At 40.7% G+C, this 14,015-nt stretch overlaps 1 long non-coding RNA gene across 5 annotated transcripts; it reads right to left on the bottom strand.

The window, feature by feature from the left end:
* Positions 1–1,078: 1,078 nt before the first annotated feature.
* Positions 1,079–12,917, bottom strand: LOC144737329 (uncharacterized). 5 transcript variants are annotated; one of them, XR_013588935.1, is made up of 7 exons: positions 10,496–12,908; positions 7,952–8,069; positions 5,396–7,153; positions 3,436–4,491; positions 3,111–3,269; positions 2,030–2,125; positions 1,079–1,897 (listed from the first exon to the last, which is right to left on the bottom strand). It is a non-coding gene; the product is annotated as an uncharacterized LOC144737329 (long non-coding RNA). The 5 variants fall into 5 exon arrangements; XR_013588937.1 differs by having other exon boundaries at positions 5,396–5,511; positions 7,084–8,069; positions 10,496–12,901; XR_013588938.1 differs by having other exon boundaries at positions 5,396–5,511; positions 10,496–12,171.
* Between the last annotated feature and the right edge of the window lie 1,098 nt (positions 12,918–14,015).

Here is a 14,015-nt window from a genome sequence, read left to right as displayed (position 1 = left end):
GTCGACCAGGAAATGGGAAATTTTAACTTTCCAACGTTTAAACATCGCGTTACGATGGCCTTTGTACGGCAATTCATTATAATGCTGTTCTCGTGCAATGTGTAACGAGCACGATAATGTGTTACGGACATGAGTGTCACTCACAAACTATAAAAAAAACTTTTTTACTTTACCAGGTAAGGTCACTGAGCTATACAGCTCTTGTTTCAGAAGCGACCTGGCCACACGCGATATCTCGACGAGGTGGCTTATCGTCAGCACCATCATCACCACGTGGACATTTATAGCAGCAGCCATTCTAAATACGGAGCAAACAAAACCGGAGGACCCGGAGAAAAATACACGCGACTACCACGGGGGGACAGAGACACGCAGACTCCAAATATAGACCAGGCGTCGACAGGGTCGTAATCGAACCCACGACCAAACTCCAAATATACAGCAGCAGGCATCATCAGGGCCGGGTTCGAACACGACATCCTGCATACCAGGCGAGGTAGTTAACACCCCGAGCCACCGTGATGATGATGAGAGAGAGAGAGACACGCAAACTCCAAATATACAGCAGGCATCGTCAGGGTCGGGTTCGAACCCACGACCTCCTGTACACCAGGCGAGGTAGTTAACATTTCCAAGCTACCTGCTGTATATTTGGAGTTTGCGTGTCTATCTCTCTATTACCATCACCACGGTGGCTACACTGTAAAAAAGAAAAAGTTAGTTCAACTCAAATTTTCAAGGCAACCGACTGCACAGAATTTTTGAGTTGAAGATATCAACTTAATTTTTTAAGTTTTGAAGAACAACAATTATTAAGTTGCGTCAGCTAAGTTAGTTCAACTCAAATTTTCAAGGTAACCGACTGCACAGAATTTTTGAGTTGAAGATATCAACTTAATTTTTTAAGTTTTGAAGAACAACTATTATTAAGTTGCGTCAGCTAAGTTTTTCAAGTTCGTACAACTAAGTTTTTTTAGTTCAAGTTACTGGAACTTTTAAGTCTGTAAAAGCTTACTATTTTGAGTTTAAATTACCCCCCCCCACACACACACTAAATCATCCACTGACAGTAAAACTGTTAATTTATGCATGTTTATTTGAACGACTTTGGCACAGCTTTACAATTCCATAATGACATCAGTATGGGCATTGGGCAATGTAAACGAGTTATACCCAAAGCAAATACATCTTTTTTTTTACTTTCCGACTCTTGTTGAGACCTTACAAATAATGCAATATTGTCAAAGATGACCGATAAACAGTTGTATAGTGCCTAAGTATTAATTCAGAAATGTGTAAATCCCCAGCTGAAAAAGCCAAATTGTCTAAACGTTCTGAATTATCTGAACTTTGAAATTAGCCAAAAATGCAAACACGCAGGCTATAACAGTAATTGTGAAACACAGCTTGCTTCTACTGAGAAACAATCAATATTCTCGTGACAGTTATATGACAGCTACAAATAACAGATTTTTTTTTAGTCAAAATAAAAGAACAACATAAAAACTATAAGGTGGTCCATGTGAAGACTTACAAAATATCCAAACATAAATGAACAAACATGATAAAATAAATCTTCCCCATGGAAAATGAATCACTGGTTTAACAGCTTGGTCTTGAAGCTCCGGACACGCTGTGAGCAATTGGTGGACATTTCCATGAAAATGTGCTGGATAGTTTCACAGGTATACTTGATGTCTTTTGGGAACTCCATGTTAAGGGCATAAAGCAAGCCAAAAAGATACGCAAGCGCAGTCGGGGTGTCTGGGATGTCTTTCAGGACAATGGTTTCCTCCAACACAAGGGCAATATTAATGACTGTGTCGTCATCATCATCAAGCACTGTGAGGACCCCCATCTTGATGCCTTTCACCTGTTTGTCATCTGCATCAGTTGCCTGACAAAACAAAAACACCACTGAAATAATGTCCTGTAGAAAACTAGTCAATAAAGAGTGATGTCTATTTGTGTATGGCCTCTTTGCTATACAACACTACTAAAAGCTGAAGGTCTTCCAAGCTGCACTCACCAGGCATCTAGAGAAAAGCTTCTCAGTATTCTCCCGCAGAAATATGGGAAGACCTTCCACAGCTGCCTGTCTGCGATGACTTGTGATGTCAGATGTCTGTTTTGGAAGAATATAAAAACAAACAAATACTTTTGTTTAGCTCTGTGAAATGTACTCCTGTATGTGCACTTGGTTCCATTTGTATTCCCATCTCTACAATTGTGCATGTAGGCAGATAAAATAATTGCAGGCTCTGTTAGTTTGTTAGTGTTTATTTTTGTCTTTTAAGGATAAGTTCACTATTTTGCACTTTGAGCCCTTGCACTTTTATCTTGGCTGAAATAGAGTGTTTGACGAACACTCAACGAACACCACTAACCAATCGGTGAGTTGCACATCTTTGAAAACGAACGTTTAGGGTTGATTTAAAGACAGGTTTGTGAATGCATGTAGCTAGCCATTCTGAAGCATGGCAGGGCCGATTCTAAATCAGCCAAAAGCTCAAGACTGGACCAATAGTCAAAATTCGGGTGTCAAACACTATTTCATCAACCCACAGAGGAGGCTCAAAGTGCAAAACCGTGAACGTATCCTTTAAATATTACTGTATTAAATAGACAATCAAGATGGAACTCGCTCACCAATGTAGCTGATGCAAAAAAATTATTAAGTTATATTCCATCAAAAGTGCAGAGTGCTAGCTTGGTAGTTCCTTCTTGATTAATGGTTTAAATATTAGTGGACAAACTGAAGAAAAGGGTAACACTTTACAATAAGGTTCATTTATTAAACATTATTTAATGTATTAACTAACATGAACTATACATTTGTTATGGTATTTAATAATCTTTGTTAATGTTAGTTAATATGAATAAAGCTGTTCATTGTTTGTTCATGTTAGTTCACAGTGCATTAACTCATGTTAATAAGATTTTAATAAAGTATTAGTAAATGTCGAAATTAACATTAACAAAGATGAATAAATGCTGTATAAGTGCAGTTCATTATTAGTTAATGTTAACTAATGTAGTTAACTAATGTTAACTAACGAACCAAATTGTAAAGTGTTACCAAGAAAGGGCCTTGTAGTCAATATAACAACCTGTTTGTCAAGCATTTCCAAAAGGGTTTCCATCTCTCGACTAAAGGCGCACTTCCTGGCACGATACAATTTCAGCAGACGAGGGGTCAACATCTCAAGGGCAGCTTTAAATGTTCCCATCAGGTCCTTGGTGGTCACACGAGTGAACTCTTGACAAATCTGAATTAAACAAATGCAATACAAATACAACAAGCTGATAGTGTGATTTCATTGTTATAATTAAGACTGCAAACTCAAAGCCATAATACAAATTAACCTACATACACTATCATGGAAAAAACATAACACAAATGCACCAAGTTCAAGAAAAAAAAAGATTCCTTACCTGTTCTTCAAGAAATAGACCGGGCCACCTCTCCAGAACCTCTGAGACCATGGGCTCCATCTCTACAATCTCCATTCTCCTAAGGGAGAATGTGATGTCCATCTTCTGTTTGATGAACTCCATGTCCTTGTTTTTCTTCTTCATGGCTTCAACCAGGGAAGACCTCAGGTCTTCCAAGTCATCCTGGGTGTAGCTTTCAGGATGATCTGGTACATGGTTGACCTCACCTCGTTTTGGTTTTTTCAAGGAAAACCTTCCCTCCGGACCACCATCCCCATCATCATCATCTCTTCTTTGCCTGTTGACACCATGATCATCCGCCTCCTCCCTTCTTGATCTCCTGTTGACACCAACCTCATTACATCCAGCTTGACGTAGTTTTGATCTGTAGTTCCCCATCTTGTACTTTATGCTGGTTGTCCATCCCGCATATCCAGTACCACCACCAGGCTCTTTGAGGCAGGGATGTTTGTTGACAAGTTCAGCAGCAACAGAATCAAACTCATGTTTTTCAGGGTAGGCTTTCACAGAAAATATTTCTTGTGCCAACTTGTCCAGAATCTCTTTTTTCACATCTCTGGTTACATGTAAACCCTTCCCTAATAATTCAAACGTGTCATTCCCCTTGCGGAGTATCAGTTCCACATCATATGAGAATTCTGGTACTGGGAACGGAGTGGGCCACTGTGAAACATTACTCCTATATGTCCGCACAACTGAAGATAAGCTGTGGATTGAGCCTGGAGATCCAATGATGGCTGTGTCAAGGGAAGAGATGGAGGATGACCGAGTTGGTGTTGGAGGTGGTGGTGATGGCATGTCCTCATTGCTCCACAGAATATGCAAGACAGCCTTTTCTGAAGGTAACTCTGCTATGTCAATCAGGTTGCAAACTGCCTGGCCAAAGTCTGAGTCTTCATACTGTATACAGAATTCACCCACAAGTTCAAGTTTTTGACGCAGTTCATTGTACAGTTCCTCTAAAGTTTCAGGAGCTTTGGTCAGCCGAATCTTACGGACGAGTTTGGGATTTATGTGGACCAGAAGCAACAAAGCCTGTGAGGACAAAAGAAGAACAGATATTTGCATGACACTTTAAACTGAAGCCATATACAGTCATGGCCAAAAGTATTGGCACACCTCAAGAATTGTTGGTTTTTAAGCAAAATTCGCAAACTTTTGAAGGTTTTTTGATAAAATAACCAAACCAGGATATTTTCAATAGCTCAACACAACTGAAACAACAATTGGTTTCCCCAAATGTAACAGAATATATCACCAAAATACTGTGGAAAGTGAATACTGCATGGTCGAAAGTATTGGCACCCTTCACAACAAGTGTCTTTTGCCGTGATAAAAGCACACTTTTCAGTGTTAAAATCCAGTGCTAAGGTTATGGGTAGTCAGACGTCAGCTGTGGTAGCACTCCTGAGAAATATCAGCCCATTTCTAACGGACAAAAATCTCCAGTTTACTTACTATACATCTGTTGGTTTATATGGACAGTATAAGGTTTTCTTCAAGTAGAATCGACTTTATTATCCTTTAGAAATGGGCTTATACTTCTCAGGAATGCTACCACAGCTGATGTCTGACTATCCATAACCTTAGCTGTGGATTTTAACAATGAAAAGTGTGCTTGTATCACAGCAAAAGACGGTTATTTTGAGTGCCAATACTTTTGACCATGCAGTATTCACTTCCCGCAGTATTTTGGTGATATTTTGTGTTGAATTTGAGGAAACCAATTTTTGTTGTTTCAGTTCTGTTGAGCTATTGAAAATATCCTGGTTTGGTTATTACATTAAAAACACCTTCAAAAGTTTGTGAGTTTTGCTCGAAAACCAACACATCCGGAGGGGTACCAATACTTTTGGCCATGACTGTACCTTGAAGACTTAAAATCAAGTCATTAACACATGACAAAATTATGAAAACATACAAACAGAAAGGTGCTTACCATTTCAATTTACTGCAGTAGCCAAGCCCTTGGGGTCACCATCAAAGTTCTACCAACTTGGTATGCAGCCAATGGGTGGTAATCGTTCAAAGTCTCTGGATCCAGGATCTCTACATCTGAGTGACAGTTATCAATAAGTTGGTAAGACCGATAATGTTCCATGTACCAAGATGATAATCTTGCGGTGACAAAATACACTTTACACCACTTGTCCACCAATATGTGTAGTATTCTAAAGAATTCTGGCAGTCCACTGCATTCACCCGCAGACACTATCATGTCCCTCACATACTGGGTCCCATACAAATGTACTTCTTTAGCAAGAGACACATCATCTTCATTTGGGTACTTCTTTTCTAGTCCTGTCCTGAGCTTTTCATCTAAAGATGATATTTTCACTCTATCTACACTACCAACATGCAATTTTGGCTTGAACAATTGCTGTGTGTAAAGAAGATATGCCATGAGGTGTTGATGCTTAGTGGAAAGGGTGAGTAGTACATTCTTAAAACAGTGAGCATCATTGATTGCCTGTTTGAAAAAACTATGCTTAGACTCAAATCTAAACGTCCACAGATCCACTAATGGCCCAAAGCACCGTGTGAGATGCACATAGTGATCAATGAAGTGATGCTTTGGTTTCAACTTAAATTCAGGAAAGGTGTCAGTGAGTAACTGGCGATGGTCAGACAATTTATTCCCCAAGTAACATAATGTTCCCTCTGATAACGTAGTAGACACCGTAATCTCCACAATCTCTTTAAGGTCCATTAAAATTTCCCATGACTGCTCTTGTTCAGGTATATAGTTCCCGATCAAGAGAGGTAGCAAACGTAAAAGTGCCCAGTTTTCATGTCCGTTACCGTTTACCTTTCCAGATACAAGGCTTGTCTTTGTAATTGCATGTGGCTTGTTGACCAAATCAGAGAATTTGTATGGAAACTGTTTTATGCGGTTATTCAGTCCATCGAATGTAATGAAACCTTTTCTAATCAATTCTTTTAAACACAAACTTAATTCCGCTGCGACAACACCTTCAAATAGATCATGCAAAAGATCAGGGGGAAATCCAGTAACTGGGTGGAAGAAAGACAACTTACTTAAAGCACAGGATGATTTAACACCATTCACACATGGCTTAGGCTTATCACTCAACTTGAGTTGTTCCACAAAAGAATCGTGTTGCGTAGCAGTTCTCAGTGGAAAGTTCCTTGGCTCACAATTTCCAATTTGGTCTCGACTGATGCAACAAAATCTGCAGAATTTTTCGACATTTAAAGCTTCCTGAAAACCTGCTAAGCTATGTGCACCAAGGTTATCAGCACAGACACAGAACACTGTTCCCTTTACAAATGTATCTAGAGTCTCAATATACACTCCTATCTTTTCAAGATATCCAAGATCCTTAATCAAAGGATAAAGAAAGGCATCATACCCAAATTGTCTGACATCGACAGTTTTTCCAAGACAAGCCAGTTGAATTAGGGGGAGAGTAGAGCGAAACTTGCTTGGTAAATTCAACAAAATCCAATAGACAGCAGTAATTTTATGGATTTTTTTTGAGGACCCCAAAGGATTACATAGTTCCAGGTCATCTATGTAAAGTCCTATAGAGATACTTGCATCTTGCACACCCAGAAGACCATTGTCTTTGTAGTACTGTCCGTCTCGAAAAGAGCAAAATTTACCTGGGTTGTCCCCTTGACTAAACACCAACTTCTCCACAAAATCTGGCTGTCTCAACAAAGTCCCAAGAACCTGGAGGATTGAAACATAAACAAATGTTTGTTTATGGGTTATTTTATATGTATACTCAGTAGGCTGAATTACAGGGAACTTATCTTTAAAAAAAAGATTTCTCCTGTGATCAGTGGCCAATGCACCCTTTCCTTGAGTGCTTACAATTAATGGATTTGTTTCCAAGACAGCATCATTAATCTTATGGAGAACGCTATCATCTAATTCAATGCCGTGTTCTGCAAGCACTGCTTTGATACCTGGTTGCGAGTGGGATTTTGAAAGATGTAAAATATCATTAAACCCCTCAACTATTTTCTGTACAGCGTGTCTACTAACATGTAATTCAGTTTGCATACGTAGAAAAAATCCAGCAGCCCTGTGTTCAAGAGTCTCAGCATCTACATACTCCTCCTTTTCTTGGACATCTGAATTTCCAGAACTACCTGGAAGTGTATCTTCCTCACTACAGATACCTAATGGTTGGTCAGAGGAATCTGTCTCAATGGACACAGGTTCATTTTCTAAGTCTGCTCTTAAACAGGTTCTGATATCACCATGCTTGTGTTTCCTACTTTTGTGTGAACTAAAAGTCTTTAGATTGTTTGTTTTAAAACTACATCTCAAGAAGGGGCAACACACAGTCTCATGTTTTTTTAAATGGCGTCCAAGGTGTTTGAAGAAAGACTGTTGCGTGCAGATTTCCCGGAATTCACATAGATTACAAAAAAAGGTGAATTTATCATGTATTTTGGCTGTCCTAAAATGTGATCTGGTCAAATGTGACTTTAAGGCGCCAGGTGTTTTAAAAGTACATACACAGTCACCGTAAACACACGGCCAGTAAGCTCCTCTACCGTGCCTGAGCCGATGGTGCCTAAGCAGACGTTCTTGACTGGCACTGGCAAAGCTGCAGAAGCGACACTTCATAGAAAACCTAGCACAAAATAAGAGGAGAAAATTAACACAGTGACATACTTCGCAACCGTTCACATTAATGCTGTTGAGCTTCAGGGCTAAAACACACAAAGGTAGGGCTGGGTATTGTTCAAAATCTTTCGATCCGGTGCCAATTTCGATACCTCAGTTTCGATACCGGTTCCTAGCGATACTTTTTTCGATACCAATTTTATGAAATCCATTTTAAAAAGATTACATAACTAGGGATGGGAACCGAGAACCAATTCTTCTTCAGAACCGGTGCCCAGTGAATCAATTCCTTGGAACCGTTAGCATGCCTGCTTAACAATTCCGCGTATCGGTTCCGCTCGTTGCAAATGTGTCATGATGTCACACACGCGCTGCATTGTTTTGATTAAGAACGTGGCAAACATGGCAGAGGCAGAAGTTCGACGCAGAAGTATAATGAGGCCTTTAACGGGACGCCATGTTGCTTTCCGACAAGCCATCGCGTGCTATCTCACACACATTCATACACTCACTCACTCTCATGCGCACACACACACACTTGCGCGCGCACACACACTCTCTCGCGCTCACTCACTCACACACGCGCACACATACACACTCACTCACTAGTGCTCACGCACACACTCTCGCTCACTCACTAGCGCACACACACTCTCTCGCGCTCACTCACTCACACACAAACGCACACATGCTCACTCACACACACACTCACTTTGAGAAGTAGCTCACCTATACTTTTAGATTTGTTCTGAGGTTGCTACACATAATTTGTGTATACAGTATGTGCTCTGTCTTCTGATCAGATATTAAAGCGAGTTAATACAAACAAACACATTTGTACTTATTCCCTCACCCAATGAGAATCGATAAGGAATCGGATCGATAAGCAATCGTTAAATCCTTATCAATTCCCATCCCTATACATAACACATTACCTCAGAAAAACTTTGGTTTTATTTTTTTAGTTTGACTCATGCTCCTTAGCCAGTGCACAAAGGAACACATTTTTTTTATAAAGAGCTCATGCTCACCAAAACTGATTTTTAAAAAATAAAAAAATACAGTAAAACTTAATATTGTGAAATAGTATTACAATTTAAAATATTATTTTAATATATTTCAAAATGTAATTTACTCCTGTGATATCAAAGCTGAATTTTCAAAATCATTACTTCAGTGTCAAATGACCCTTCAGAAATATGAAAACAGTTTGCTGCTTAATATTTTGGAAACTATGATAATTTTTTTAATGATTATTTGATGAATAAAAAATTCAAAAAAGATTTATTTAAAAACGAAATATTTTGTAACATTACACGTTGTAATGTCACCCTTTGATAACTTTAATGCATCCTTACAGAAAACAAATTCTGACAAACCAACACATTTTTGAACGACAGTGTGTAACGTTACATTCAGTAGGTTATTTATTGAAATATAAACACTGGAGTGATCAACAAGGTATCTCTTCATTTACCAGTCGAAGACGGAGCAACTTTCTGCTCTTATGTTTACTCCGTGCACTGTCAAGGTCTTCATCATATTTGTCGTGGTACCGGTCTTTGCAGCAATTATTTTAATGCGAATACTGAATCGCGCGCTGTTGGCATCGAGCCTGGAGAAATGTACCCACACTTTTGATCGACTTTTCCACATCTTTAAGGTATTATGTGTGTGTGCTCGCGTCTCATATGAATATGTGCGCGGAGAGTTTGTGTGTGTGTGCTTGCGTCGTCTCATATAAGTATGCGTGTGAAAAGTTGTGGGTGCGCGCGCGCGTCTCATAATATGAGTGTGCGTGAGCGACTTTATGTGTGTCGTTGTGCATTTCATATGTATTTGTTTGAGCACTGACGTTGACGAGTTAACTCCTTAGGTAACGTTATCGAATTCTGGAACTGGAACCGAACCACATGTCATTTTTAGATAAAGTTACTCGATAGTATCGAGGCAATTCGGTCGGTAACGTTACCTAAAAAGTATCGAACTCGGCAACTTACCCAGCCCTACACAAAGGTCGCATGCTAGAAGCTATATAAATCTAGTTAACCGTATCAAACCGAAGTTTTGTATCAAAGTTTTAGCACGTTAGTTCTACCTTGATCACGAGCAGCAATGTGAACTGTTACCGCCGGTGCTTCGGTTTCAGGTCAATGAGCAAAGCAGACGTGCATAAAACAATGCCATATCATTCATCGAGAATAACAAACATAACGGCAACACAAATCTTTCAATTAATATGTGGACAAGAATTATATTGAGCTTAGCTGTTCAAAATAAGCTACGTTAGCTTCTAACCAATTAACGTTAGCAAGTGTGGGATTTTGTATTGCCATTAACGCCTCGCCTGGTTATGATTTATCGATTTTGTTTCGCGCAATGAAATGTAATACAAATACCAAATGCATATACATATTCATATGATTAGCTTACCTGTTAGAATGAATGTTGTTTATCTTCGGCCAAGAAGTCAGAGAAATTTACCGCTGGCATCGTGACAAAATGGCGGACGCAAACTTTCAAACTGTCGAAGAGAGCTCCTGGCAAAATCCTTGGAAACCCCGTGGCAGCCGGTTGCCATGACAAATTTCAAATGAGCATGCGCAGATAAGTTGACCTCACTTTAACTGGGTGTCAACTACAACTTAAAAATAAAATCAACTCAATTTATAAAGTAAGATGAACTTTTACTCAGAAACGTCTGAAAGTGAGTTCAAGTGGCTTACAACAGATAGTTCAAGTTCCAACTAGCAATTTTATTGTCAGTGAATGCAAAAATCTTAGTAAGGTGAACAATTTTGAGTTGTCATTTTTACAGTGTAGGAGATATTAACTATCTCGCCTGGTATGCAGGATGTCGTGGGTTCGAACCCGGCCCTGATGATGCCTGCTGCTGTATATTTGGAGTTTGCGTGTCTCTCTCTCATCGCGTGGATTTTTCTCCGTTTCCAGTTTTTTTTCCCTCCACATTTAGAATCAACCTGTATTTAGAGTATCTGGCTGCTGTCAATTCCCACGTAGTAAGCCATTTCGTTAAGCTACGTTTCGTGATGGCGAGGTCGCTTCTAAAAAAAGAGCTGTGTAGCTCAGTGGGCCTTACCTGGTAAAACAAAAATAGTTTCGTTTATAGTTTAGTCAGCCATTTGTGTGAAGCGGCTGGAGTTGGGGTAGGCAATGAGACCTCTGCTTAAGTTCAACTCGTGCTCTACACAGGGTGGTGTTGGGGAGTTACGTGGTGTGGGTATTGCATTATGGCATGATGTTATTGCTCTTTGGAACTTGGCTTTTGAACATGGCTGCTGATCTCAGACACAAGTTTGCTGTCGTTATTCATTGACTCTATAACATGGTGTCAGAAGTGGATAGACCTCTAAATAATGCGACTTGACTGAAGGTGTGAGATTAGTGAGTACAGTGGGCTGTAGAACTGTGAGTTCACATGAGGGATTGTCTAAAGGCTTGGCGGTTAGAAAGCACAGCATTCTTCAGAATCATGGCTGCTGCCAATGATATCCCAGCTCCTGGAGGCATGAAGATTGACCTGTCAACCCATACGGTTTACCCCGTATTCTTGTACATGGAAATTTAGTTTTCAGATCCATACGGCGTACAGCCGTTGCAATACGGGCACCTTTTTTGTCTATTTGTTTGTGTTTCTCCCATGTGATGGGATTATGTAGGATGAACGTTGAGATTTATAAGGGCACGGGGTGACCAATAAGTTCTGAATTAGTCTGTAATAAGGTAGGCACTGATAAGGGGTTGACAGCCATGTGAAGATGAGTGGCGATTGGAGCTGGAAATTGGGCTTATTTTGAAGACGACTCCATAGCGACAGGCCTAAATGGGAAACCCGCAGAGGTGCAAAGGAGCCCACACTGAGGAGAGTGATGGGCAGTGAGTGCAACCACGTGGACAGACAAAATCATTTCCTCATCGAGGAGCAACGAGGAGATGCGATGGTCATCTTGGACGCCTTGGAAGCCTGGTTCAGGCCTGCAAAAAAGGCGATGCAGTAGACTATCGATTATCCGTGAGTGGTTTATACGATTTTCGGATTAACCACGCACCTATATTTTTATCTAAATTAATAACTTATGGATTTTCCCTGAAGCCCAAATTAATCTAAAAGTCGTACATTGTTACTCTGGGAAATGTTTACTACACGTCACATGGTGCTTAAGCGGAACAAATATGTTGCTCCGGTCTACGCGATTGCCTTTGCAGTACGGTAGTTGCAATATCTTTACAACAGTGGGCGGAGTTTGATTGATGTTTATTGGCTGTGGCTCTGCTATCATCCACTCAGTGGGCTGAGTTTGATTGATGTTGATTGGCTGTGGCTCTGCTGTCATCCACTTAGTGGGCCGAGTCTTCTGCTGGGCGGGAGCAGGAAAGTGTTATTGTCACTGCGCACGCGCATCATAGATCAGTCGATCGTTAGCAATCGCTCTGAATCTCAATGGGCTTTTGCAACAAAACAAGATCAATACATCCTTTACTACAAATTTTAGTTTTGTTCATTAACAAACAAAATGTTCTTAACTTAAACAATGTATACCTCTCTGAGTGGTTTTCGGCAAAGAGATATGTGGAAAATTGATGCTTTTATCGGCAATTTTGAATTATCCGCCATTAGCACGGACGATCGAGAGTTGACTGCTTATGGAATATTGGAGTTTGGCCGCTGCAAGCACAGGGAAGGCGAATCAATTAACGGCTTCATCACACGACTGAGAAAGAAAGCTGTAGCGACTTGCGAGGATGTCTCACTGAAAGCGGAGCTCAGGTTCGTTCTGGATGTAACGAGTGAGAACACGCGGCGCCGTCTTCCAAGAGAGCGGGGGTTGGACTGGAGCGCAACTCAAACAACACCCGAAAGCCGTGGAGCGGGACACACTGCAGACACGGCAGATCGACCGCAAGATCGACAGCATCAGTGGAGCAGGAAAAGTACTGCGAAGGCACAGCAGGGTGGTGTGGCGAACAACAGCAAAAAGCTTTTCCAAAGCTGCTATTCCACAGTGCAAGTATCGTGGCCGAGGGTACACGGGCGTCTGAAAGAGGAGCGTACGGGAGAAGGTGCAGGTTGCGTGATGGCCCAAATGACTTTGCCAAAGTGTGCCCATCACGCGAACTGCCAACTTGGGTGCGAAAGCTGCATACTACGCACGGGTCAGGAGAACGACGATAAAGATCTCCACAGCGTTGACGCAGTTTATTCAAAGGAATGCAGCACAGCTAAACATTGAAAAGGCCGGAAATGGTTTCGTAAACCGAATGCCGAACAAGAAGCTACAATCCTGCCAACTGGACACGGGGTTAACTTGTGATGTAGTGAATCTGAGAGACAAGATGGAGCCAGCATCCAGGACCCAGATAGAGCCAAATGATAGCGAGCTGAAGCTGTACCCAGGAGAGTAGATAGGTAGCCAACCGTGCTAATAAAATGTTAGCATTTGAGATGTTGAGAATAGGGTTTCTTTTCGATTTAAAGCTTTCGTGACTGCAGGGATTCATCTTCTTGGTTCTTTCGGTAAAGTCACGTAGAATGGAAATAATAAAATAATAAAAATAAAACATTATAAAATAATTCTCACGACGTTTCGGCCACAACGTAAGCAGCCGTCCTCAGGTGGAGAGCAGGTCTGTCGAGTAGACAGACCTGCTCTCCACCTGAGGACATTCAGACTCCACCTGAGGACATTCAGCCTCTGTCTACTCGACAGACCTGCTCTCCACCTGAGGACGGCTGCTTACGTTGTGGCCGAAACGTCGTGAGAATAATTTTATTATGTTGTATTTTTATTATTTTATTATTTCCATTCTACGTGACTTTACCGAAAGAACCAAGAAGATGAATAGGGTTTCTTCTTTTTTCTGGCAACAAAACAGGTGTTAAGATGTTAAAACACCAAACTGAAATCTTTTACAAGGAATCATGTCTGCATTA

Source organism: Lampetra planeri, chromosome 68, assembly GCF_965212315.1.
Source record: "Lampetra planeri chromosome 68, kcLamPlan1.2.h2, whole genome shotgun sequence".
NCBI classification, from domain to species: Eukaryota; Metazoa; Chordata; class Hyperoartia; order Petromyzontiformes; family Petromyzontidae; genus Lampetra; species Lampetra planeri.
Note: the sequence above shows the minus strand (reverse complement) of the source record. Positions and strands in the feature narration are given on the sequence as shown.